Source organism: Lethenteron reissneri, chromosome 63 (assembly GCF_015708825.2).
Source record: "Lethenteron reissneri isolate LAM-NWPU_2019-01 chromosome 63, ASM1570882v1, whole genome shotgun sequence".
NCBI lineage: Eukaryota > Metazoa > Chordata > Hyperoartia > Petromyzontiformes > Petromyzontidae > Lethenteron > Lethenteron reissneri.
This window is the reverse complement of record NC_083841.1, coordinates 2,546,183-2,573,047: the sequence shown is the minus strand read 5'-3', so window position 1 is coordinate 2,573,047 and position 26,865 is coordinate 2,546,183. Positions and strand designations below refer to the sequence as shown.

Below are 26,865 nucleotides of genomic sequence, written 5' to 3'. Positions count from 1 at the left end.
GGGCCACGCATCCAACTCAGCTGATGGAGCAAGGAGGGCGGAGGCAAGGGGGGAAGTCCCCAAAGTGACCAATTTCATCAAAATGCCCTCACAGCTGCGGTCGCCCAAATGGACGACAAAGAATCGAGACGTTATTTCCTCTCTCTCGTTACGGCCGGGCGATTAGCAGCAGCAACGTTCGATCTGCGTGCGCGCCGCGCGGAGGGTCGGCTCAGCCGGGCCGAGCCGGGCCCGTGGCAACATTGTTGCAAACGAACGTCGTTTTTTGAGAGACGCTGCCGGCGGAGTTGTCCCGAGTTTCGGGCATCGCGCCCGACGATGTGGACGGGAGTTCCACAGGCGGGCGGGCGTCGAGACACGGTTACGTTGAGCGACGGTGGCCAGGGGCAACCGGGATGTTCGCTCGAGGACTCAGGGTAGAATGCCCCCCCTTGGGGGAAGCCACCCTCATTCCTTGGCCTTGAAAACACAGGCCCTGCTGTGTCAGGGACATCTTGTGTGCGAGGGCCAATGCAAATTGCCCCTTTTAACCGCCCCCCTCCACTCCCCACATCTCTCATTGGCCTTAATCACGGCTCCTGTAAGAAGGACAAAGATCCCCCGTGTAGCCTACATGGTGCTTTTGGGGGCAAGCGATTTGTCTTATGCTCGCAAATATTTGACTAGCTTTACTCGGGACTTGGATTCACCACGCCCGGCCGCCTTTGTCTCCCCAGTCGCGATGTTCACACACCACAGCAGTTAATGGTTTGAGGCTGAGTCGACCTAGCGGAGGCCCAGGACCGATTAAAATAATCGTCACCGGTGGTGGCCGTGAGCGGGAATCGAACTCGGGTCGCCGGGTTCGTAGCGCGGCGCGCTAACCGCTACAGTACAATGCGTTACGCTTCCACATGCGCGGGTCACATGACAGATGTGACGTCAAAGCTCACTTGCTGTGTAAAAAATATATGCATTATTGAGCTCCCCCCCCCCCACAAAAAGTGTATTTTTATAATTTGTGCATGGTGTACAGTCTGGAAAGTACTCACATGGCAAATTTCCAGTTTGTTGCATGTCGGGAAGTAGGCTAAACATTTTGAACAGACACACATATTTACAACTTTTCCTTTTACATATACAGAGATAACAGCAACATGCAGCGTGGTAAAGCGTTGTCACGTGGGTTCGACCCCGACCCCGACTCCTGCTGTATATTTGGAGTTTGTGTCTCTCTCCCCGTAGTCGCGTGGATTTTTCTCCGGGTCCTCCGTTTTTTTCCCCCCCACATTTAGAATCAAGATCACGCGTTTAAAGAGTATTTGGCCGCTATACATTCCACACGACGATGATGAGTCACTTCGTTGAGCTATCATTTGTGGCCAGTTCACGTCTGAAAAAGAGCTCCATAGCTCAGTGGTGACCTTACCTGGTAAAATAAAAAAGTTTAGTTTAAAGCAGGTTTATACATTTTCCGACAGACCTGTTCTTCAACTGAGGACGGCTGCTTGCGTTGTGGCCGAAACGTCGTGAGAATTGCATTGTATTATGTTGTGTAACCATGACGTTTTGTACGTTCACATGGCAGACCAGTCACATAATCCGACGCATAACAAGTTTAACCCATGCAGAGGGCAGCTCTCGCAAGGTAACGGCGGCTGTGAGACAGCGCCACTAATCACAGCGCATATCGCCAGCAATGGCTGCTGCATACAAAAACAACGCACATTTGCTCGACACAACCCAACCCGAAAGAAAGCATTTGTGAGTTAAAATATTTCATCGATTCGAAATGGCACACGGCACGCAATAAGATGGCGCCCCCGAAGGAGCTGGCAGTTACAAATACAGGAGACTCACCACACGTTTCATTGAACCCTTTTCCATTTAACGGTGACGTGTGCAGGTTCGTACGTGCATCGTCAGAAGAAAAAGCCACGTGGGAGGGCCGTGTGGCGCCGGCTATCGTAGAGCAGAGGTCGCAACCGGGTACCCGATACCCGTACCCTACCCAATACCCGGCTACCCGTACCCGGCCGGTTACGGGTAGCCATTTGCGACCCTGGTGCGGCCGGGTACGGGTACGGGTAGGCTGTGAGTCACTGGTGAGTAACCGTTTGTCACTCATTTCCCAGCGTCTTGTCTCTTCTCACAATTCAAGTTCCTAGAATCAACCCACCCGCGCCTGCAACATGGCTTTATCCCAGAGGTCGCAATCGGGTACCCGATACCCTACCCGATACCCGGCCGGGTACGGGTAGCCAGGTATCGGGTACAGGTACCCGTTTGCGACCCTGGTGCGGCCGGGTACGGGTAAGGAATCAAAACCCGTTTGCGACCTCTGGAACAAACCTACAGCAAACTGCATGAACGGGAACAAGAGTGCAGAGCGCCCCCCAAGTGTTTTTGAACGCAGCCAGTAGGAGGCGGCACGTCCACACGCTCAGACATGCAGGAAAACCTCACAGGCCCCACCCCCCGACTCATCCGACCCCCAAGGAGCGCCTCCGCCTCAACCCTTTCAGAAACGGTGCCGCAGCTCCATTGGGACGCTTGAATTTGGCGCGGCAGGAAAGCGGAAATTCCCAGAGAAAACCCGCCATGCGTACGCGGCGGGGGTTTGCACCAACCCGAGATGGATTCACAAACCCACTTTGCTGTACTGCCACATCCTGGCCGGGGGGGGGTTGAGAGTATCACAAATGCGTGTGATCCACCACCCACTCCCTCGACGGCGCTGGGTGGGTCCCACAGGCGTTCGCCGCGCCGCCCCAGACATCGGAACGTCACCGGTGGGATTTTTCCGCTTGCGAAACGTTGGCCCAGACATGCCCGCCCGTGGCTTCGCAACGGCCTCCTTTTCAACGCAAGCGACGTCTCTTCCGAGATTCGAGGGTCCACCCGCTTGCGCTGCCATCTCCTGGGCACCTCGCAGCGCTGGCCCTGCGACATCCGGTCATCCCAAGCAAGTCTCCCTTCCAGTCACGAGCACGGGCCAAAGCCCGCTTAGCCCCTCGCGAGATTTGGTAGAATTTCGTTCCAGGTTTATAACCACAGCTTGAGGTGTGTGTCCCCCCCCCGCCCGCCCGTCGTCCCGGTCGCCGTCCTCCCCCCGGCCCCCCCAGGTGGTTTTTGTGCCGGGTCGTGGCTGCCGCTCGACTTCAAATTCCTGAATTTCCCGTGGGGAGACCCGCGCCGAGCGATTGCTGGGGTCCCCCTCCTCGGCTGCCTCGGCCCAGCGACGTCGGGTTTCCACCTTGCGACGTGCAAACATCCCGGGGCGTCGTCAGAAGGCGGGAACATCTCGCGCAAGTGGAACGGGGGCGGGAGACCACGTGTAGACCTGGGTGTCTTCGAGTCGTGCAATGTTCGTTAGGCAATAATACGGCATCGTTCAGAATGGTGACAAACCGGGATTTTTATTGGTAGGAACCACCTGGTTCCACCAGGCCACAGGGGATTATTGTGTCCGTCCGTCCGTCGTGCATCGAAAAATGGGAGGGGTGGGGGTGGGTGAAGAGGGGAGGGTGGGGAGAGGCTGGGTGGGGAGGGGCTGGTCACCCCGTGGTGCCCTTATAAAACTCAACGTTTAACCTACTCACGCCGGCTTGTGCCCGCTCTCACAGTCGGCCATATTTGCGGAAGACACCACGCCGCCGTTGACCCTGGCCATTGACCGAGCAACCCAACGCTCCTAACAGCTCCCTCCGCAGGAATGTGTTAATGTCCCGAAAGGACCGTTGCCCCCCGGCGTCCTCTCTCCGCGAGATATACTGAGAAGCCGGTTCACGCTTTCTTCTGTCCGCTCTCCTGCAACTGACGTCGGCAACGCCCTCGCTGTTTCCGGCACCTCCCCCCCTCCCCCGTGTGCAGGACGCGGCCGCCAGGGTTGTGGCCCCGTACCGTCCACACACAACTGGGCACGTAGCCCCCCCGCCCACTCTCGCCCCTCTTCACGGGCAAATTTGGCTGTGACGGTCCCACCTGATGACGGAGACTTGTGTTGCCTCCGAAACGTCGTGATTTTATTATTTTATTTTTATAAATTTTAATTTCATTTTTTACCTACGTTACTTTACCGAAAGAACTGAGAGTATGAATCCTTGCAGTCACAAAAGCTTCAAATCTAGAATCACTCGAGGAGCTACAAGGCCCTTGAGTGGTGACACTTCCTCGTGAGATGTTAACTACCTCGCCTGGTACGCAGGAGGTCGTGGGTTCGATCCCGACCCTGGCGCCTGCTGCTGTACATTTGGATTTTTCTCCGGGTCCTCCGATTTTTCTCTCCACATTTAGAATCAACGTGGCTTTATAGATTTATTTGGCTGCTGTGAATTTCCACGCGATGATGATGATAAGCCACTTTGTCAGTTGCAACAGCCAGGCCGCTCCTGAAAAAAAGATCTACATCGCTCAGTGGGGCCTTAGGGACCCGTCCATTTAGTACGCACGCAAAAATCTGTCAAAACTTGACCCCCCCCCCCCCCACTTGCGTACGTACGCCTGACGCACCCCCCCCCCCCAAATCCTATAGAATGGCCGATATTTAATCCACGCAGAAACGATCAAGGATTAATAATATTGACGTGTTTAAGCAAACAGATAGTCCACTATCTAACTCATTTGAAGGCCAATGTAGACAATTATCGAGGCCACCCCCCCCCCCCCCCCACTGTCCTCGCGTACGTACTAAATGGATGGCCCCTTTCCCGGTAAAATAAAAAATAGCTCGCGGTTTAGTTTCATGTTCACCATCTCCATCTGGTTCCGGCATCTGCCGGCCGCTGTGCGTGCCAACGTGGGGCCTTCTGCTCTCGATGGGTGACCTGGGCCCCCCCCCTCAAGCTGTTGAGTTCACTTCCCCCCCCAACCCAGATATTCGGACCGCGACAATTCTCTCGGCTTATTCACATCCCCCCGCCCTAAAGGATACATCGCTTCTCAAAGACCTCTTCTTCTTGGTTCTTTCGGTAAAGTCACGTAGAATGAAAATAATAAAATAATAAAAATAAAACATCACAGCAAGGAACGCAATGGGAGCGCGATGTTAACTCCCTTGTCTGGTATGCAGCTAGTGGGTTCGATCCCAAACCTGACGATGCCTGCTGTATATTTGGAGTTTGCGTGTCTCTCTCTCTCTCATCATCATCACGGTGGCTAGATGTTAACTACCTCGCCTGGTACACAGGAGGTCGTGGGTTCGATCCCAAACCTGACGATGCCTGCTGTATATTTGGAGTTTGCGTGTCTCTCTCTCTCTCATCATCATCACGGTGGCTAGATGTTAACTACCTCGCCTGGTACACAGGAGGTCGTGGGTTCGATCCCAAACCTGACGATGCCTGCTGTATATTTGGAGTTTGTGTGTCTCTCTCTCTCATCATCATCATCACGGTGGCTAGGAGATGTTAACTACCTCGCCTGGTACACAGGAGGTCGTGGGTTCGATCCCAAACCTGACGATGCTGCTGTATATTTGGAGTTTGCGTGTCTCTCTCTCTCATCATCATCATCATCACGGTGGCTAGGAGATGTTAACTACCTCGCCTGGTACACAGGAGGTCGTGGGTTCGATCCCAAACCTGACGATGCCTGCTGTATATTTGGAGTTTGCGTGTCTCTCTCTCTCATCATCATCACGATGGCAAGGAGATGTTAACTACCTCGCCTGGTGTACAGGAGGTCGTGGGTTCGATCCCAAACCTGACGATGCCTGCTGTATATTTGGAGTTTGCGTCTCTCTCTCTTCTCCCCGTGGTCGCGTGGATTTTTCTCCGGGTCCTCCGGTTTTTCACTCCAAAAATTTCCACATGCTCATAAGCCACTTCGTTGAGCTACCATTTGCCGGGGTCGCTTCTGAAAAAATAAGCGACACAGCTCAGTGCGGCCTTACCTGAGTAAAATAAAGTTAAATAGTTGTCAGCAATTTTCTTTGACGGCGTGGCGACCTTCGCCGTGACGCCCAGCGCAAGCTTCTCGCCAACGCCGCACCGCCCCTGGCTCGCCCGGCCTTGGCGCGAGCCCCGCGCGATTTATCGCCGAATATTTCTCACCCGACGGCTGCGAACGTAGCGGTGGCGGAAATTACCGACGACGCCGAGTTTGTGATCTTTGCGCAAGCGCGCACAGGCAGGCGCCATTTTCTCTCTCCCCACCCCGCCCCCCACCGCCTCTCTCCGTTATGACATTAATATTTTTCCCGCAATCGGCCGCCGCTCTCTGCGCCGATTTGCCGCCCGCCCCCCCCCCGCCGCGGAATCGACGGGAAATCGCGGTCTTCAGAGGACTCGTGGCGCGTGGATTACGAACACGGCACATTTATATTTTAATGGCGTACAAGAAGAAGCAAGGCGGCCTCCAACTGTGCTGGGATTTTGGCGAGGCCTCGCCTCGCTTTGTAGCGCCGATGGCGGTCTGTCGGCGCGGCGGAAGCGAGGATGCTCGTCCGTGCTTCGCGTTCGCTGCACGTCGCACGCCAGATGCTCCCAGAACGTTCCCCCCGTTGGCGGTGGGGCCCACCAAAAGACGGGAACCCTGGCCCGCGCGCGCGGATCCGCGCCGGCCGCAGCGGCCGACGAGTCTCAAGAGCGACGACTCGTGGAGGAAGGGGAGCGGCGAGGAGTGGGGGGTGGGTTAAGTGACATTTTTCATATTTTTTTGGGTGGTCGTACGCCGCTTCGGATTTCTCGCCGACGCGGGGAATCTGCGGACGAGCCCCGGAGGTCCCTGCGGCCTGCAGAGAGGGCCTGCGACAACCCTGCCCCGTGGCCATCAACGGGCAGGGGGGCGGGAGGGGTCTCAGGATGAGGCATTGGCAGAGCGCGGTGGCGCCTGATGTTGCTTGGTTTTTTTATCCTGGGGGGGGGGGGGGCGGTGATATTAATGAACGCAATGGAAAATGTTAACGTTGCGTGCCGCTAATCTGCAGGCGTCGTGCGAAGGGCCTGTTTGGCGTGGGGTCTGGCAAAGCCTGATTTGTCAATGTCGCGGTGGTGCGGGAGTCACGAAGAGCGGCGTGACAAAATGAAAGTGGGGAGATAAAAACACATCCCCCCCCCGCCACGAAATTAAAAGCGTGGGCCCCCTGCCAGCAGAGGGACGAGGAATATCGATAATCCGCAAAGTGTCTGCTGCCAAGCGCAACGTGAAAACAACGCGGCCTCCAGGGCAGCAGCAGCGGCAGCAGCAGGGAAGGCCGGATGGGCGAGAGCGCCAGGGGGCAAAGGCTGTGGACCAGGGCTCACAGAAGAGGTGGGTGACATGCGCGGGACACAGGTGGGCACCCAGCACACCCAGCACACCCAGCACAACCAGCACACCCAACACAACCAGCACAACCAGCACACCCAGCACAACCAACACACCGCCAGTCACACCCAGCACACCACCAGTCACACCCAGCACACCCAGCACAACCAACACAACCAACACAACCAACACAACCAACACAACCAGCGCAACCAGCACAACCAGCGCAACCAACACAACCAACACACCCAACACAACCAACACAACCAGCGCAACCAACACAACTAACACAACCAACACACCCAACACACGCAGCACAACCAACACAACCAGCACACCGACCAGTCACACCCAGCACACCCAACACACCCAAAACAACCAAGACGCCCACCACACTGACGCGGAACACCGACCATGCGCACACCCTGCACACCCAACACACCCAGCGTACCCAGCACAGTGACGCGGCACACGATGTAAATCTGTCAAAACGGAGAGAGGCAGCAGCAATGGCTCAGCCACATGGCACTCCGCTGCTGGATGAGATGCGTGAGTGGGTCGTCACACTGTGGGGCTCACCAAAACGCTAATTAATTCTTCAAGGCGAGCTCAGAGGTGCACTGCACACTGGGTAATCTGGAACGCTAACAGGAATGAAGTACAAGCAGGTGGCGTGAAGGAGGTGGAGTGAAGGAGGTGGAGTGAAGGAAGAGCAGGTGGGGTGGAGGAGGTGGAGTGGAGGTGGTGGAGTGGGAGTGAAGGAGGTGGAGTGAAGGAGTAGCAGGTGGAATGAACAATGTGAAGGAGGAGGAGGTGGAGTGAAGGATGTGAAGGAGTAGCAGGTGGTGCAGTGGAGCGCTGTGCGCGTGCTGTGCGCTGCGAGGCGGCTGTCTGGAATCCCCCGTTCGTTCGTCGTCTCAACGTCGCTGCTTTGATTTCCTTCCCCTCGGAATTTGTTTCATGGCTCCCTTCAAACGGAAGGGAACAAACGAGAGACTTAATTGGCTCTGCGGCAACACACGAGGCGCGCGAAGGCTGTCAGCCGTGAGCGGTGTGGTGTGAGCTGTGTGTGTGTAGTGTGTGAGCGATGTGGTGTGTGCGGTGTGTGTGTGTAGTGTGTGAGTGATGTGGTGTGTGAGCCGTGTGGTGTGGTGTGTGCGGTGTGTGTGAGCTGTGTGTGTGTGAGCTGTGTGTGGTGTGAGCTGTGTGTGTGTGAGCTGTGTGTGTGTGTAGTGTGCGAGTGATGTGGTGTGTGAGCGGTGTGTGTGGTGTGTGCTGTGTGTGTGAGCTGTGTGTGTGTGTGTGCGGTGTGCGAGCGGTGTGGTGTGTAAGCTGTGTGTGTGAGCTGTGTGTGTGGTGTGAGCGGTGTGTGTGTGAGCTGTGTGTGTGGTGTGAGCGGTGTGTGTGGTGTGAGCGGTGTGTGTGAGCTGTATGTGGTGTGAGCCGTGTGCTCCGTACTCAATCCATATTGTGCCCCCCACACCAAGTCACGATTGGCCAGGGAGGGGACCCCCACAATGCCCTCGGGCCCATGAGTCAAGCGTGGCAGTGGGGGGCTCGTCGTCAGGGCCGCATTATCCAATAGGCCACAGTAGGCACTGTGTGGCCTAGGGCCTTCTCACCCACCCACCCACCCACTCACCCACCCACCCACCCACTCACCCACTCACCCACCCACTCACCCACCCACTCACCCACTCACCCACCCACCCACTCACCCACCCACCCACTCACCCACCCACCCACTCACCCACCCACCCACTCACCCACCCACCCACTCACCCACCCACCCACTCACCCACCCACCCACTCACCCACCCACCCACCCACCCACTCACCCACCCACTCACCCACCCACCCACTCACCCACCCACCCACCCACTCACCCACCCACTCACCCACCCACTCACCGACCCACTCACCCACCCACCCACCCACTCACCCACCCACCCACCCACTCACCCACGCACCCACTCACCCAAAAACCCACTCACCCACCCACGCATCCACTCACTCACCCACCCACCCACTCACCCACCCACCCACTCACCCACCCACCCACTCACCCACCCACCCACTCACCCACCCACTCACTCACTTACTTACCCACCCACCCACTCACTCAGCTCACTCACCCACCCACTCACTCACCCACCCACTCACCCACTCACTCACCCACTCACCCACCCACTCATTCACTCACCCACTCACTCACCCACCCATTCACTCACCCACTCACTCACCCACCCACTCACTCACTCACCCACCCACTCACCCACCCACTCACTCACCCACCCATTCACTCACCCACTCACTCACCCACTCACTCACCCACCCACTCACCCATTCACTCACCCACTCACTCACCCACTCACTCACCCACCCACTCACCCACTCACTCACCCACTCACTCACTCACCCACCCATTCACTCACCCACTCACTCACCCACTCACTCACCCACCCACTCACCCACTCACTCACTCACTCACCCACTCACCTACCCACCCACTCACTCACCCACCCACTCATTGGCACCAAGACGAGGCGATCAAGAAGGCTGCTGCTGTCTCTGTCGTAGGCCAATCAGTTTCTAAGACCATGGCGTAGTGAGTAACACGATTAGCAGAGCCAAGTTTGTTTGGGTGGTTTACCACAAGTGCCGGTGCAGATTTGATGCCTACTCCTTGGTTTTATTCGGTAAAGCAACGTAGGTAAAAATAAAATAAAACCACTAAATTCAATCACGTTTCTGGCGCAACACAAGCGTCCGTCATCATCGTGATTTAATTTAGTTTTTTATTTTTATTAAATTTTTGACTTGACCGAATAAAACCCAAGGAGTATGGATTCTTGCAGTCACCAAAACTTCAAATCTAGAATTTGATGCCTTGCAAAAGGCTTTTTGAGCATCTTAACACAACTCCTGTTTTCGTGCTAGAAAGGTTTAAGCCTATTTCTTATTTTTTTTCACACTCGTTTGTGTTTTTTGCGTGCAGCATTATGAGTGGTCATAAATCCGGCCTGTCCCCTCTGGTATCGCCACAGAAAATAAAAAAGCGACGAGTCCATCAGCTAATGGAACTCTATCACTCACTTCGCATGCGGTTAGATTTAACTTGAATACGCGATCCACCATGAAGCTATATATGACCCAACATTTACCCCGATTTAACCCTATAATTCCCCAATATATTATATATGAACATTTACCCTGATTTAACCTTATAATTCCACAATGTATATATTATATATGACCAACATTTACCCTGATTTAACCCTATAATTCCACAATATATTATATATGAACATTTACCCGATTTAACCCTACAATTACCCAATATATGTATTTAAATGATGCAAACAACTTAACGTAACTATCCGCCACGGATTATTAAATGTTAACTAAACTATAATTAGCAAATGTTACGTTACACAATAATTCGTGCACAACACAACGAACGCACGCCGTGCGTTGCTGTACTAGGCCACACTCGGGCTGTGCCACGTGCGAGAAAAACTAGGCCCCGATCGCCATCCACCCGAATCGTCATTCAAACAACTTTGTTGAATCTGCACCATGAAAAGTGAATTTAACACGCAGGCTTTGATGTAAGATTGAGAAAATTATTTTATTTTTATTATTTCCATTGTACGTTACTTTACCGAAAGAACCAAGAAGAATTGAGTGGTTTAGTGAACTCCGTTGGGTGTCGCCACTCTAGTAAATGTTGCAGGTTCCACGTTGCTCTGTAAAACTAAACATCGTTACCCAAATTCCTCGACAAATACACATTTTGGCTTCACCAACTCCGCGGCGTGCTGCGTCCTCACGGATGGCGACGAATTCTAATTCAAGTGTCCGGGCTTCGCGTGCGCCAACGTACTCACCTCTCGGCACACCACGTGACTCCGAGCTGTGAGCACACGTGACCGTCTGGCACACCACGTGACTCCGAGCTGTGAGCACACGTGACCGTCTGGTACACCACGTGACCCAGGATTGTGAGCCCCACGTGTCCGTCTGGCACACCACGTGAGCTAGGATTGTGAGCCCACGTGTCCGTCTGGCACACCACGTGACACGTTCAGTAGTTTAGTACTGGTAGGAACCTCCTGGTTACACCAGCCCACAGGGGATTATTGTGTCCGTCCGTCGTGCATTCAACAATGTGAGGGGTGGAGCTGGGTGCAGAGGGGAGGGTGGGGAGGGGCTGGGTGGGGAGGCAGGGGCTGGGTGGGGAGGGGCTGGGTGGGGAGGGGAGGATGGGGAGGGGCTGGGTGGGGAGGGTGGGGCTGGGTGGGGGGTGGAAGGGGTGGGGCTGGGTGGGGAGGAGCTGGTCACCCCGTGGTGCCCTTATAAAACTCAACGTTTAACCTACTCACGCCGGCTTGTGCCCGCCCTCACAGTCGGGCATATTTGCGGAATACACCACGCCGCCGTTGACCCTGCAGGCCATTGACCGAGCAACCCAACGTTCCTACCAGCTCCCTCCGCAGGACAATGTGTTTTAATAGCGAGCCATCGCTCTATACCCCGCGAGAACATTATTGTGTTGTTAGTATTTGTTCTGAGATTCATCATTGATAATTATTAGGGGGTGAGATTGCGTGAGTAAAAATGTGTGTCGTAAACCCGAAACGGTCATTTAATAAAGTTGTTAAAGTTGTATGTACTGCATTCAGAACTTCTTTCGCACCGTACGTAGCCAAATTAAACACAAAGAGCAGTTATTCATTAGTTTTCACTCTAGATTTAAAAAGTGAATAGCTCCAGTGGGTTCCTAATGTCGGAATGAAGAACGTTCCAGACGGCAGCAGAATCGCATCTTAAACTTAACGTGATCTAACCCCCCAAAAAAACAATTATGGATCATCTGCTTGGTTCTTTCGGTAAAGTCACGTAGAAGGGAAATAATACAATAATACAAATAAAACATAATAAAATAACTCTCAGGACGTTTCGGCCACAACGCAAGCAGCCGTCCTCAGGTGAAGAACAGGTCTGTCGGAAAGACACCTGAGGACGGCTGCTTGCGTTGTGGCCGAAACGTCGTGAGAATGATTTTATTATGTTTTATTTGTATTATTGTATTATTTCCCTTCTACGTAACTTTACCGAAAGAACCAAGAAGATGAATCCCTGTAGTCACGAAAGCTTTAAATCGAAATTATGGATCTTATTTATCGCCGTGGGTTGGTGAGCGAGATTCCTCAAAAATATATATTTTTTTGCGATCGACGCATAGGCCACCATAGGTTTGAAGTCTCCTGTTGATTGGGATGGAACCGGACACACACGGTGGGCTGGAACTACCGAGTAACCAAAATGTAGCCCCCTGGGAGAGTGGTGTCGCTACCTGGTGGACAGGGCGCGGTACTGCAGCTAATGGGATGACTCCCCTCCACGCTCTCTCCTGCCTCTCTCATCCCATCTCACTCTACTCCCCTCCACGCACTCTCCTGCCTCTCCCCTCTCATCTCACTCCACTCCCCTCCACGCACTCTCCTACCTCTCCCCTCTCATCTCACTCCACTCCCCTCTACGCACTCTCCTGCCTCTCCCCTCTCATCTCACTCCACTCCCCTCCACGCACTCTCCTACCTCTCCCCTCTCATCTCACTCCACTCCCCTCCACGCACTCTCCTACCTCTCCCCTCTCATCTCACTCCACTCCCCTCCACGCACTCTCCTCCCTCTCATCTCGCTCTACTCCCCTCCACGCACTCTCCTGCCTCTCATCTCACTCAACTCCCCTCCACGCACTCTCCTGCCTCTCCCCTCTCATCTCACTCCACTCCCCTCCACGTTCTCTTCTACCTCTCCCATCTCACTCTACTCCCCTCCACGCACTCTCCTGCCTCTCCCCTCTCATCTCACTCTACTCCCCTCCACGCACTCTCCTGCATCTCTCATCCCATCTCGCTCCACTCCCCTCCACGCTCTCTCCTACCTCTCTCATCTCACTCTACTCCCCTCCACGCACTCTCCTGCCTCTCCCCTCTCATCTCACTCCACGCCCCTCCACGCACTCTCCTACCTCTCCCCTCTCATCTCGCTCCACTCCCCTCCACGCTCTCTCCTACCTCTCTCATCTCACTCTACTCCCCACCACGCACTCTCCTACCTCTCTCCTCCTATCTCACTCCACTCCCCTCCATGCACTCTCCTGCCTCTCATCTCACTCAACTCCCCTCCACGCTCTCTCCTGCCTCTCCCCTCTCATCTCACTCAACTCCCCTCCACACACTCTCCTGCCTCTCTCCTCCCATCTCACTCCACTCCCCTCCACGCACTCTCCTACATCCCATCCCACTCTACTCCCCTCCCTCCCATGCACACTCCGCTCCAGCAACTCAAGGATTTTTGTGGAATCCCCCCTCCCCCAGGCAACATTGGCTCAGCTGGAGGTCGTTTAATTAAAACAAATCAACTCGCTGCCCCTCCCCCTTCACCCCCCCCCCCACTCACCCGCATAGCACGACCCCCAAGCATGCTTGGGGATGTCCTCATCCAGCAGTGGATTGAGCGAGTGACTCCCACACACAAAAGCATGGGAAGATCCATATCTGATGTAACAGATGGCGTCACGGTGGGTAGGAGATGTTTACTACTTCGCCTGGTTTTACAGGAGGTCTTGTGTTCGATCCTCACTCTGACGCCTGCTGCTGTATATTTGGAGTTTGCGTGTCTCTCTCTCCGTGGTGACATGTTAACTACCTCGCCTGGTACACAGGAGGTCTTGGGTTCGATCCTGACTCTGACGCCTGCTGCTGTATATTTGGAGTTTGCGGTGTCTCTCTCTCACTCCTCGTGGTCACGTGGATTTTTCTCCCGGTCCTCCGGGTTTTCCCCTCCGCATTTAGAATCAACAGCACGCGTTTCGCGTATTTGGCTGCTGTACATTTCCACGTGATGATGATGACAAGCCACTTGGTCGGGCTAACATTTCTGACAGCCAGATCGCTTCTGAACAAGAGCTACACATCTCAGTGGGGCCCTACCTGATTAAATAAAAAAAAATAGTCGATTTAAAGCTTTCGTGACTGCAGGGATTCATCTTCTTGGTTCTTTCGGTAAAGTCACGTAGAATGGAGGTAATAAAATAATAAAAATAAAACATAATAAAATAATTCTCACGACGTTTCGGCCACAACGCAAGCAGCCGTCCTCAGGTGAAGACCAGGTCTGTCGGAAAGACAGCGTCTGAATGAGATGAAAGGAGATGAATCCCTGCAGTCACGAAAGCTTTAAATCGAAATTTCACCATCACACCATTCGTCAATTGGCACGGGCTCGCCGGCCTGTGCTGAACAGCAGATTCGGCTGCTTACTTGAGCTACACAAAGCAGCAGCAGCAGTATCTTTGCTCCTTTCATCTCGTTCCGTGGCGGATGAATGGTCCTTAATCCAGGGTGCGTGAGTGACTGGGGGAAGGGGGTGACAAAGACAAAGACTCCTCGTATAGCCTTTGATAGAATGTTATTGGGAGCAAGTGCCGTTGGCGACTGGCACCAATGAAGGCTGGCACAGCACACGAGTGGGCAGTGGGTGTCCCGACATCAGGTACTCATTTGAGGTTGAGTCGACCTAGGGAAGGAGGCCCAGGATCGGTTCAGATAATCGCAGGGTTGGTGGCGCAGTGCAGCGCTAAGCACTGCGTGACCGCTCCCCAAAACGTTGAGTGATCGTTTGTGGCCAGGTCACTTCTAAAAAAATAAGCTAAATAACTCAGTTGGCTTTGCCTGCTCCGATTAGCACGGTTGGCTACGTACGGCGCGAAAGAAGTTCAACATACATACACGATATAAAACAAGCCAATTCGTCACTAGTTCACCGCACAGGTGTTGTTTGAGAGTAAACTCACATATTCTTAGGTTTTTTCGGTAAAGTCACGTAGAAGGTGGAACCGTCACAGCACTTGATACAGCTATCGTGCTGTGACGGTTCCACCTGAAGACGGAAGCTTGTGTTGCCTCCGAAACGTCGTGATTTTTATTTTATATTTATTTTACTTTTATTAATTTACATTTTCACCTACGTGACTTTACCGAAAAAACCTAAGAATATGAATCCTTGCAGTCACGAAAGCTTCAAATCTAGAAGTAAACTCACAATATTTACAATTGTAAACTGTCCAACACACCCGTGTACTGAATTAGTAACGAATTGGCACGTTCTGTTGACGTGCCAAACCTTAGTAAATTGGCCGTGTCGGGTGGTGGCGGGTTTAACGACACATTTATATTAACGCGATCTAACACAAAACAACCTAAACGATGGACAATATTGGTCGCGAAAGCCTAAGTGTTAAACAGTATAAATATAACGTGGCAAGCAAGAGTTGCCAGAGATAAGTTAGCTACAGGCTATATTTTAGTCTTAAGTGACAAACGCACAGACGGATGGGAAAAATGGCGGCGCAAACACGTGGGAGGAAGAGGAGCCAGAATCAAGTTCAGGTGCAAGTGTCACGACGACTTGACGCACTTTTCTTGAGACGGTGTCTTTATTGTAGAGACACGTCCACTGGGCACAGGCGGAGACCCCACTGCAACAGCCCCGAGTCTCTTCTCGGCACCCCCCACCCCACGGCCCCCACCCCCCACCCCCCACCCCACGGCCCCCCACCCCACGGCCCCCCACCCCACGGCCCCCCACCCCACGGCCCCCTACCACCCCAAACTCCTCCCTCTTCACGCACCGCGACGCTGAGACCACGCCCCTTGCCGACTTCACACTGCGCGGTGAGTGGGTGGGTGAGTGAGTGGGTGGGTGCGTGGGTGGGTGGGTGCGTGGTTCGGTGGGTGGGTGGGTGCGTGGTGGGTGGGTGGGTGCGTGGTGAGTGGGTGGGGGGGGGCTGCCCCTACTCAGGCGAGGAGAGAGGCGAGGGGAGTGACCCCCAATAGCCCGACACGGCAGCAGCAGCAGGAGACGCAGCGGCTGCTTGCGCGACCGTCTTCCCACCACTTCCTCGCCATGTCCATGCGGCGCTCACATCGGCTGAAGGTACGGCGGGCTCTGTAAGAGCAGAGATTGGGTGGAGGAGGGAGTTGGTTGGGTGAGTAGACATGGGGTAGAGAGAGAGGGGTAGAGAGAGGGGGTAGAGAGAGAGGGGGGTAGAGAGATAGAGGGGGGTAGAGAGAGGGGGTAGAGAGAGAGGGGGGTAGAAAGATAGAGGGGGGTAGAGAGAGGGGGGGTAGAGAGGGGGGGTAGGGAGAAGGGGGGTAGAGAGAGAGGGGGGGGGTAGAGAGAGGGGAGTAGGTCTCTGTGTATCTCTCTGAGTCTCGGCATATCTCTATGGGTCTCTGTATATCTTTGTGAGTCTCTATGTATCTCCATGGGTCTCTATGTAGATATCTCCACGAATCTCCATGGGTTTACTCTGTGGTACATAGTTCGGGTTTCATGACCCCAATCGCATGACCGTCTGTGGCTTGCGTTTACGGCGGAGATGTAATCACGCACCGGCCTGTTTGATGTCCTTGTGCGGTGATTGGTCACGACCACCCCAGTGTCTTCAATGAGTAATGTCCTGTCGAGGAGACGCGCTCCATTAATTTAACGGTTTCCTTCGCAAAGATTTACATTTAGAAAATTTTCGTAAAAAATAAAATCTTTTCGTACTCTTAGGTTGTTTCGGTAAAATCACGTAGGTAAAAAAAATAAAATAATAATGATTGAAAATAACTCACTTAAATCACGACGTTTCGGAGGCAACACAAGTCTCCGTCTTCAGGTGGGACCGTCACAGCCACATTTACTGTATCAGGTGAAGAGAAATCCAGGAGATAAGATCTTAAATACTGGTTAAGGGGAGGAGCTTATCTAAATGTGGCACAAACTTTTGTGAAACTCATCTTCTTGGTTCTTTCGGTAAAGTCACGTAGAAGGGAAATAATAAAATAATAAAAATAAAACGTAATAAAATATTTCTCACGACGTCTCGGCCACAACGCAAGCAGCCGTCCTCAGGTGAAGAACAGGTCTGTCGGAAAAACAGCATCTGAATGGGCACCACCAGGCTTGGCAGCGTATATTTAAGCTGGGTTGGAGGGGGGAAGGGGCGCCTTGACAAAGGAAGACTAATTTCAGGGTGCCGATTCCAAATCTGATCTCAGATTTGCTCTATCACATCTCATTTTTATGCTATCGGCATACCCCATTTTCATTGATTTTACCCGAAATTAACTCTGTCACTTATGATTGCAAGTTGTTGCGAGTCGGTGGCTGCTTTAGTGTTAAAATATGGTGCTGTATTTTTAGGATAGTGTGTTCATAATATCATTTTATGTAGATATCCACATTTATTTAATATTTTTCTTCCGCAGTTTTTATTGAAAATGCAATATTTGATATCTCAAAAACCTGATGTGATAGACAAAAACTGATCCCAGATTTGGAATCAGCACCCCAAAATTACCTTACAACCGTTGGAATACCTTATGCCAGAAAAAGTATGTTGACCAGTGTAATTCACGCGCCGCGAATGCAGTGCTAGTGATGCACGCGTTAAACTATTGACATTTTAAAATCCTTTATATTAAGTTCGTTTGCTTGCTTAGGACCGTGCAAATCTTTCGGTCGTTTTTTAACCCACTTCCCGTGATCCAATCGAGCTGACATTTTCCACACAGACTCGTTGTGCGTGACCATTAATGTTCGTGAAATTTTTTTTCCAAAATTTTACACTTTTTAGGACAAAAAATTATATTTAATTACCAATTGCTTAATGGTGCAATGCAATCATCTGACCCATAGGTGGCAGCCATCTTAAGCCAGAGGACGAGAGGACTCTAGCCGCCACGCATATAAAGGATTTATAGTGAAAAACTTTGTTTTTACGGGTTATACTTATTAAAAATTAAAGCCACTGTGGTTTGCGCACTCCTTCAACAACGGAGGAGGAAGAACAGCGACACCGCACGAACTCTCTCCCGTTGCCCTCCCGTCGTGGCCGGCACACAATTTGACATCGGCGCTATTAAATTTCGATTTAAAGCTTTCGTGACTGCAGGGATTCATCTTCTTGGTTCTTTCGGTAAAGTCATCACGTAGAAGGGAAATAATAAAATAATAAAAATGAAAACATAATAAAATTATTCTCACGACGTTTCGGCCACAACGCAAGCAGCCGTCCTCAGGTGAAGAACAGGTTTGTCGGTAAGACAGCGTCTGAAACGTCGTGAGAATTGTATTTTATAATGTTTTATTTGTATTATTTTATTATTTCCCTTCTACGTGACTTTACCGAAAGAACCAAGAAGATCGGCGCTATTATCTCGAGCGCATTTTCCACGCGGCCAAACAGAACGTCCCTTCGTTTAGGCATCGGTACATTTCGGCGTTTTGTTCACCCCGAAGTCTTCGTCTAGCCGATGACGACCTCTTGAAATCGTTCGTGTGCTCTGTGAAGAAGGGCCGTTGCCCGAAACGTCACCTTTTGTGTTGTTTTTTTAAAATCCTTTATATTAAGTTCACTTGCTTGCTTGCGCGCTTACGACCGTGCAAATCTTTCGGTCGTTTTTTAACCCACTTCCCGTGATCCAATCGAGCTGACATTTTGCACACAGACTCGTTGTGCGTGACAATTTATTTTCGTGAAAAAAATTTTTCAAAAATTTTACACTTTTTAGGATGTTTTTTTAATATTTTATTACAATTGCTTAATGGTGGCAGGCAATCATCTGACCCATAGGTGGCAGACATCTCAAGCCAGAGGACGAGAGGACTCTAGCCGCCACGCATATAAAGGATTTATAGTGAAGAACTTTGTTTTTACGGGTTAATTTTTTAGTGTCAGTGCCACGGCGTTCATTGACGTGAAACGTTGGTGAGTTGTTTGTTGTTATCTGGGCACCGCTGCCAACGTAGCAGCAGCAGCAGCATCGTCGTCGTCGTCGCCACGTTATTTTGTGGCATTTTCGTCAAGTGTCACACTGCAGATTCCACTGCGGCGGTCTCTTTTCGTCCCACTGGCTATGATTAAACCGAAACGTTTAGGCCACGACATCGTTATCAACTCACACCCGTCCACCAAGATGATCATTATCCGATCATCAAACACTTTTAAGGGGACACACGTGACATTTTAGCATTTTAGCAAGCGTTGCTTCAATGCGAGCAAACCACAGACTCGGTTTCGGACATTCAAGTGGCTCTCGTCGGCGCAGGTGGTGGTGTCAGGATTTTTCTTGAACCAATTCTGGTTCAAACGGACACACGTCGTAACAATAGAGCCAGCCGTACAATAGTGAGGCTGTTGGGGGGAGGGGGTCACGTGCTGGTAGCGGGCAGCAGTGATGTGCTTCAAGCCAAAGATCCCTCCCGTATAGCCTCCACAGGCTGTCGGGGCAAGTGCTGTTAGCGAGTAGCAACCTCTGAAGGCCAGCACCACGCCCGGCCGCCTTTGTCTCCCCAGCTGCGATATTTTTTATGCACAGCACCAGGTAACTCATTTGAGGCTGAGTCGACCTAGGGGAGGCCCAGGACCGGTTCGGATAATGATAATCGAACTCGGGTCACCAGGTTCGCAGCGCAAGAGAGCTTAACCACTGCGGTCGAATCCACACACTCACACACACCCCACGCAAACACACAGGAGGGGAGGGAGGTATGGATATTGGTGGTGGGGGAAGTTTGTGGAGCCCCACAACGGCATCGTGAACCGGATGGACCGGTCCTGGCTGGAGCCAGAGCTTCTAAAACCGCCTTTCATCTGTTTCATCTCCTCGGCAAGATGAAAGCCCTCTGTGCCAATGGGATTATTGTGTGTGTGTGCTTAACCCTCCCTGAACCCCTTGCCAGCGCCCCCCCCTCTCTCCCCCCCCACCATCCTCTAGCCCTGCATGGGAGACGGGCAGACTCGGTGGGGACACGGGGGGGGGGAGTGAAGGGGGGCCCCTGACGTACCACGCATCGACAAAACTAATAATGTACGAAACCTCGTGTACGATATTTTTTTTTATGAGAAATATGTGTAACTTCTATAAGCCCTTGACATCGAACGGCGAGATGGCATCCCATTGGTGACGGTAAAGAAATATAAACATCTATTGACGGGCTAAACGATTTCTTTAGTACTGCAATCGGTTGCAAGGGCTCAACTTAGGGGTCATCCATTTAGTAGGGAGGCAAAAATCTACATCAACTTGCCCCCCCCCCCCCATGTACCCACGCGTACTTTTTACACCCCAGCCCCCCACCTGCGTACATTAACCTGACGCACCCCCCCCGAAACTTATTGAACGGCCGATATTTAATCCACGCAGAAACGATCAAGGATTAATAATATTAACGCAGACCTGGTCTTCACCTGAGGACGGCTGCTTGCGTTGTGGCCGAAACGTCGTGAGAATTATTTTATTATGTTTTATTTTTATTATTTTATTACTTCCCTTCTACGCGACTTTACCGAAAGAACCAAGAAGATGAATCCCTGCAGTCACGAAAGCTTTAAAATAATTTTATAATGTTTTATTTTTATTATTTTATTACTTCCCTTCTACGTGACTTTACCGAAAGAACCAAGAAGATGAATCCCTGCAGTCACGAAAGCTTTAAAATAATTTTATTATGTTTTATTTTTATTATTTTATTACTTCCCTTCTACGTGACTTTACCGAAAGAACCAAGAAGATGAATCCCTGCAGTCACGAAAGCTTTAAAATAATTTTATTATGTTTTATTTTTATTCTTTTATTACTTCCCTTCTACGTGACTTTACCGAAAGAACCAAGAAGATGAATCCCTGCAGTCACGAAAGCTTTAAAATAATTTTATTATGTTTTATTTTTATTCTTTTATTACTTCCCTTCTACGTGACTTTTCCGAAAGAACCAAGAAGATGAATCCCTGCAGTCACGAAAGCTTTAAATCGAAATTTTTCTGAACTCATTTGAAGTCCAATGTAGACAAATTGTTATCGAGGCCTCACCAACCCCCCCCCCGTTTCCTATACGTTCATTGTCAGTAGACCCCCCCCCCAATACGCAAGCTACGCATTTGGGTTAAGCCCCCCCCCACACTCTCTCCCCTCCATGCGTACGGACTCAATGGATGACTCGGTTGCCTCCTTGCGTGTGGATTTTTTGTGTGATGAGGGGCCGTCCATAAATGACGTCACGCACCTGGGGGGGGGGGGGGGGTCAGACATTTGTGACGATGTGTGACGAGGGGGGAGGGGTTGAGAAATGTGACGTCACATAAAAATGCGCAACTTTAAATAAATATAGACAACACGTTCTACTTAATTAAATTGACCTTTTAATAAATGTTTTCTCCTACAACATCAGAGTGCAGCGCCACATTAAATACGCACTACAATGACAATAATTTAAAGCGATTTGAAGCATGTTTTATATTTTTTGGGGGGGAGGGGGGGCAGAGCTTTGTGACGTCATATATGATGGGGGGGGGGCAGAGCTTTGTGACGTCATATATGATGGGGGGGGTCTGAGTTTTTTGTGACGCCGTGTAACGAAGAGAGGGAGGGGGTCGAAAATCGTCCCAAATCGCGTGACGTCATTTATGGACGGCCCCTAAGGGGCACGGGGGGTGACACACAGGGACTGAATCGCTATTCAACGCGGTAGAGAGAGTGGAGGGTGGAGGGCAGCTGATTAAGAGGGTTGACAGCTGCGAGTTTTCTATTCGCTCACAAAGAACAAACAACTTATTGGTTCTTTCGGCAAAGTCGCGTAGAATGGAAATAATAAAATAAATAAAACATAATATAATTTAATTCTTCCAACGTTTCGGCCACAACGCAAGCAGATGATTATTTTATTATTTCCCTTCTACGTGATGACTTTACCGAAAGAACCAAGAAGATGAATTCCTGAATTCACGAAAGCTTTAAATCGAAAATAAGTATAACCAGTAAAAACAAAGTTTTTCACTATAAATCCTTTATATGCGTGGCGGCTTGAGTCCTCTCGTCCTCTGGCTTGAGATGGCTGCCACCTATGGGTCAGATGATTGCATTGCACCATTAAGCAATTGGTAATTAAATATAATATTTTGGTCCTAAACAGTGTAAAATTTTGGAAAAAAAATTTCACGAACATTAATTGTCACGCACAACGAGTCTGTGTGGAAAATGTCAGCTCGATTGGATCACGGGAAGTGGGTTAAAAAACGACCGAAAGGTTTGCACGGTCGTAAGCAAGCAAGCGAACTTAATATAAAGGATTTAAAAATAAAAACGCACTTGGCCCTGCAGCGCGTCGAGGCTTCACGGGGCACTTTCACCTTTGCCTGTGTGGAGGAGGGGGGAGGGGCGGTCGCTTAGAGGCCTCGCGTTGATCGAGCGGCGTCTGCGTTCTCCACAACAACCACCACAACAACAACAACCACCACAACAACAACAACAAACCCAGTACGTGTCTACCTCGTTTACAAATGATGATTGTTATTGTTGCTATTATTGTTGTTGTTAAACGATGTAAAATCTAGAGCGCGTTCCCCCTCTCGCCGTGTGTTGTACTCGCGCTGAGGCCTACACGTTCGGGCCCTGAGGCTCGCCAGCAAAACTCGCCGGGGTTATCGATAAAAATACGATAACAAATCGATAGCAAATCGATAACAAATCGATAACAAATCGATCTCTAACGCGTGTTTGTCTCTGTGTGTTGCCAAGTTAGTGGGGAGCGGTGGTGCAGCGGTTAGCGCGCTGCGCTCACGGCCACCACCGGTAACGTTCCTGGGCCTCCTCCCCTAGGTCGACTCAGCCTTAAATGAGTACCTGGTGCTCTGTGTGGTCAACATCGTCACTGGGGGAGACAAAGGCGGCCGGGCGTGGTTGTGGTCCCCCCTCTGTGTGTGCCACAAGTGCCGGTAGCCTTCATAGCTTGCTACTCGCTAACACCACTTGCTCCTACAGCTTGTTACAGGCTACACGGGGGGGGTCTTTGCGTGTTTATTTTACGTCTTTGTTAACAAGTTTCATCGTTTGTCGCGGGTAATCATCGTTGTTGTTTTAGGTGACGCCTTTGCTGGCAATGTGGGGAGGAACGCGTTGCCTGTGGGCTCTCTCGCTCGCCCTCGACAAACACGAACGCGTGCGTGGCAATTGCTGCTGTTGTTGTTGTTTATTCGTTGTTGTTGTTGTTGTAAGTGGTACACATTGTGTACAGATCGATTCAAATGTGGAAGTGCTCTGGGATGGGTGTGCGAATGACCGCGATGATGATGGTGGTGGTTGTTGTCGGATGTGCATTGCGTACACGGTAACAATGTGTCATGTTTCATTGGAACCTCATTTGCCAGTAAAAATATGATAATTGGTTTTTTACCCTTCTATCTGGCAACAAAACTGACACCTTATTACAAGGAGTCATGTTTGCATAGACCGCAATACCTGCAGTCATAATGCAAACAAAAAACACAACTCTGATAATGTATGCACTGTCCTTGAAGTTGATAAGGAAAGCTGTCTCGGGTGTGGACCAATCAACTTCAAGGATAGTGCACATTATCAGAGTTGTGTTTTTTGTTTGCATTATGACTGCAGGTATTGTGGTCTATGCAAACATGACTCCTTGTAATAAGGTGTCAGTTTTGTTGCCAGATAGAAGGGTAAAAAACCAATTATCAATGGGTCATGCTCATCGTTAGTTTACTATAAACGCGCTTCTGGGAGCAGGTAACAATTACTAAAACATTAAAATTAATAAAAGTAAAATAAAATAAAAATCACGACGTTTCGGAGGCAACACAAACGTCGTGATTTTTTATTTTTTTTATTTTACTTTTATTAATTTTAATGTTTTACCTACGTGACTTTGCCGAAAACATCTAAGAATATGCATCCTTGCAGTCACGAAAGCTTCAAATATAGAAACAATTACTAACATTGTTTGTGGATTCATTAAGTACTTATACGTTGCTACAAACACGCCACATGCCAAACTATACGGCTTGTTAGGATAGGATAACGTTTCGGGCATTAGCCCTACTCCAGAGCAGGAAGTCGTTTATTCGCCTTTTGAAGAGTTTTGTTCAACTAAATCGGTGTCAACAAACGCGATTCGTTGTACGTAGTGCTCGCACAAACAATGGAAACGCTGTCTCGTACCTTTAAAACAATTGGGCTGATGTAAAAAACACAGAATGTGCACAGGACACACGATAGTAAGATATCACAACGTGGGAGCTACTCACGATTATTGTGACCAAGTGAGTTTATGTCGCCTGATGTGTTTCGAGTACAGATTTATCGTTGTGTTCTGTTATTAAGCCCTTCTTGGAGATGTTAACTACCTCGCCTGGTGTACAGGAGGTCGTGGGTTCGATCCTGACCCTGAAACCTGCTGCTGTATATTTGGAATTTGCGTCTCTCTCTCCGTGGTGAGATGTTAACTACCTCGCCTGGTACACAGGAGGTCGTGGGTTCGATCCTGACCCTGAAACCTGCTGCTCTATATTTGGAATTTGCGTCTCTCTCTCCGTGGTGAGATGTTAACTACCTCGCCTGGTATACAGGAGGTCGTGGGTTCAATCTCGACCCTGACGCCTGCTGCTGTATATTTGGAATTTGCGTCTTTCTCTCCGTGGTGAGATGTTAACTACCTCGTCTGCTATACAGGAGGTCGTGGGTTCGATCTCGACCCTGACGCCTGCTGCTGTATAATTGGAGTTTGCGTGTCTCTCTCTCTGTGGTGAGATGTTAACTACCTCGCCTGGTACACAGGAGGTCGTGGGTTCGATTTCGACCCTGACGCCTGCTGCTGTATATTTGGAGTTTGCGTGTCTCTCTCTCCGTGGTGAGATGTTAACTACCTTGCCTGGTATGCAGGAGGTCATGGTTTGACCCTGACCCTAATGCTTGCAGTCTAGTTTGAGTTTTCTCCGGGTCCTCCGGTTTCCCCTCCACATTTAGACTCAACATAACGCGTTTAGAGTATTAGGCCAGCAAGGAATGTTCACGTGAGAAGCCACTTCGTTGAGATATCAATTTTGGCCAGTTCGCTTCTGAAAAAATAGTTATTATAGCTCAGTGGGCCTTACCGGGTAAATAAAACAGTTTCATTTTTAGTTTTGTTATGAAGCATAGTTCGCGGATTTGAATTGGGCAATTTTTGTCTGAATATTGTGTTGATAATTGTTTTCTTCCTAGATTTTTTTGCCCACTTCAGCAATTGTTTCTTGCTGTGGTTGTCCCACCTGTTGACGGGCGCTTGTGTTGCGCCCGAAACGTCGTGATTTTATTTATTTAGTTTTATACCTACGTGACTTTACCGAAAGAACCAAAGAGTAATTGTATTCTTGCATATGATCAAATGTTAAGTAGCTATGTGCCAGTTTAGAGGTCTGCTAGGCACGTTGAGAGGGCTTCACGGGGAGAGAGTTTGTGTATTTTTTTTACTATTCCTGGATTACTACATGGTCCAAAGTTTGCTTTGCATGGCCACAAATGCACGCCTGTAGCTTGTCTTTCATTTTACATTCATGAGCGAGATGTGAGCATTGGCCTGTTAGTGTTCTGATGGGGTTGTTGATGGTTACACCAGAGTTTGAGATGTTTGAGTCTGGAATGAGGTGTTCATTTTGGACATCCGCATTTTTTCACCCTTCTGATTATGGGTGAGCTTCTAGGATGCTTACATTATGCTTCTACAATGTATGTTGAACCTCTTTCGCACTGTATGTAGCTAACCGTACTAATTCAGAATCAGAATATTTATACTGCAGGAGGAATCCGATGAGCTATGAAGTGCTTTCTTTTCACATGTCCAGTAGGGACACAGTAAGAATGTTACAGCAACAATCGATAACTAAGTAATTGGAGGTTCGGCTGGATTGACAACAAACGAGACACAAAAAAGAGGAGGTGAGCGTGGCTTGAGTCGATGGGGAAGTTTCCATTTTTGATGTCTTGGTCGATGGGTAGGGGTTGTCGTCTTTTGCAGTTCTTGCGTGTCTGCAGATATTTGGTGGCAGAATGTTCGCTTGCGAGCCAAGAGATTGGTGCCGGGTCTCAGGGTTTCCGGTTAAGATAATGCATCGCCTTATTTAATGATACGGGGACACCCTTTACCTACGAACGAGTTAGGTTCCAGAAGTTTGTTCGTAAGTCAAATTTTCCCCTGTCGATTCCATACATGTTGTACGGCATGTACACTAAAACACGGGGAATGGCTTTAAAAGTTGTATTATCTCCTGGAGACGTATATGCCACTGGTTCTTCACGTTTGCGCGGCGGTTGGCCTGAAATTGAAGTCAGGATGTGCCAGTTTCGTAGCGGAGTGTGCGAACTCGCTGCGCCGTCTTGAATACGAGAGGTTATCTGCAGATGCAGTTGGGTTAGTGGGTGCCCGTTCACAGGCGACCAGTGTGGCTTCATCTCACCTTTAGTGCGCGAGCTGAACCGGCTTCAGATTACTGCTATGGCCCTGGTCCCGTATCTAACTAAGACTCCCAGCCCGGTGTTAGAAATACTGCGACCTGACCACCTACACTGGCGTAGGCCGCGATAAACCAACGATTCTAGATTTGAAGCTTTCGTGACTGCACGGATTCATACTCTTCGGTTTTTTCTGGTAAAGTCACGTAGGTTAAAAAAGAAATAAATGAAAACAACTAAATTAAATCACGACGTTTCGGGCGCAACACAAGCATCCTTCATCTGCTGATGCC

The 26,865-nt window shown here is 50.4% G+C and overlaps 1 protein-coding gene across 1 annotated transcript in view; it reads left to right on the top strand.

Moving 5' to 3' along the window:
- The first annotated feature begins 7,186 nt into the window (after positions 1–7,186).
- The window catches only part of LOC133358672 (axin-2-like), a 40,260-nt gene continuing 20,581 nt past the window's right edge, over positions 7,187–26,865 (top strand). Inside the window, 1 exon segment of the mRNA XM_061577088.1 lies at positions 7,187–7,230. The gene's annotated coding sequence lies outside the window, so the exon portion shown is untranslated.